The sequence below is a fragment of the Ctenocephalides felis genome, unplaced genomic scaffold (assembly GCF_003426905.1).
Source record: "Ctenocephalides felis isolate EL2017-DRISC unplaced genomic scaffold, ASM342690v1 CF-g0.4_SCAFFOLD_01886, whole genome shotgun sequence".
NCBI classification, from domain to species: domain Eukaryota; kingdom Metazoa; phylum Arthropoda; class Insecta; order Siphonaptera; family Pulicidae; genus Ctenocephalides; species Ctenocephalides felis.
In genome coordinates this window covers 74,712,721-74,714,287 of record NW_020538040.1, presented here as the reverse complement: position 1 = coordinate 74,714,287, position 1,567 = coordinate 74,712,721, and the positions used below count along the sequence as shown (strand labels likewise).

The following is a 1,567-nucleotide window of genomic DNA, read 5'->3' as shown; positions in this document are numbered from 1 at the left end:
TTGAAATCAATACCTAAGTTTAGGCCTGCGCTTATTAATTTTTCCAACTCGAAAGGCCGTGAGTTTCAGTAACTCAGATTAACAACCCGTTGGAACATATCTGAACTAGTTGTATATGGCATTGTGCTGGAACTTCCCGTACTAAAAATTTAATGTTTTAAAAAAGATTTTTTTTTTCAAACTTTGACAAAATTAGATTTTTGAGAAATTTAAAACTTTTGAAAAAAAAATAATATTTGGAAAAAAAAATGGTTAAAAATGTTCTTTTTTATTTTAAAATATGTTGGAAATTTTGAACTTTTTTTTTCAAAGCAATCGCACTGCATTAGCTGCTCTAGAGACAAAATATAGAAGCGCGTAAGCGCCGCGTCGCTGTTTAACGGACAAACGACGTTACGGAACCCATAGAATTATGAAGAAAATTGATACACCTTATTAAAATCTCCACAAATCATCTGATAATTTGATGTGCATATGGTCTAATTATCATTTTTGACCGCCCAATAGCATTTTTTTTTACTTTTTTTACTTGGTTTCCGAAACCGCTAGACCTGCTTTCCCGAAAATTTAATCAGCATGTTGGCAACTCAAGTAAAATGTTTTTTGAATTATTAAAATCGGACGCTCCGTTCTCCTAAAAACTGAGTTACCGTTTTTGGCACTTTGTGCCCCGTATCTCTGGAACGGCTAGACCTGCCTTTGCCAAAAAATAATCAACACGTCTCCTTATCAATATGAATCGAATATTTTTTTAATTATTCAAATCGGTGTTCCTGAAATCGTCGCCAAAAACTTGTATCCGCAAACACACATACATACAAACACACACGCATTTACACGTACACACTCCTGCATCCATTCTTTTAAAGGTACGCCAAAATGTTCAGAAACTTTTGAAACGTAAAGATATATAAAAAAAATATTTTCGATTTTTTGCGATTACTATAACTTACCCTATGGGAAGTTAAACAATTAGAAGGAAAAACAATAAATAGATGCATTTACTAAGTAGTGATGTAAAAGTTATAAATTAAATAGATAAAATTAAGATAACATAATTGTAATTCATATATACAGAATTCAAAACAAATTTTGTGCACCTGTATTTATATAAATAGGTTTTTGATGAAAATAAAAATACATAATTAAATTCTGTGAAGTTTCTCTTAGTTTTATTATTGTTATTAGGCAAATAAAAAAATAAAAAAATTGCACTGCCCGGGAATCGAACCCGGGTCACAAGAATGGGAATCTTGCATGATACCACTACACCAGCAGTGCTACGCGTAAGAACAGTCTGTATAAGGATATTTGTAAAGCCCCTGCGAGCGGGGCGATATGCGTGTATAGAGAACCCTTCGTAATATTCCCGTCATGTCTGCGTTTTAATTTATATTCACGTGTTTCTACTTTATACGGTTTCAAAACAATTACTACATATATAGATTCAGAACAAAATTCTCGTGAACAATACTTTGATATGATTGTCAAAGAATATTTATTTATGAAATATCTTTTCAATAAATCAGCATTTACAAAACCCGTGAATACACTTAAACTTCTAAAA

At 31.7% G+C, this 1,567-nt stretch overlaps 1 non-coding gene across 1 annotated transcript; it reads right to left on the bottom strand.

The window, feature by feature from the left end:
* Positions 1-1,210: 1,210 nt before the first annotated feature.
* Positions 1,211-1,281, bottom strand: Trnag-ccc. Its single transcript has one exon. It is a non-coding gene; the product is annotated as a tRNA-Gly (tRNA).
* Between the last annotated feature and the right edge of the window lie 286 nt (positions 1,282-1,567).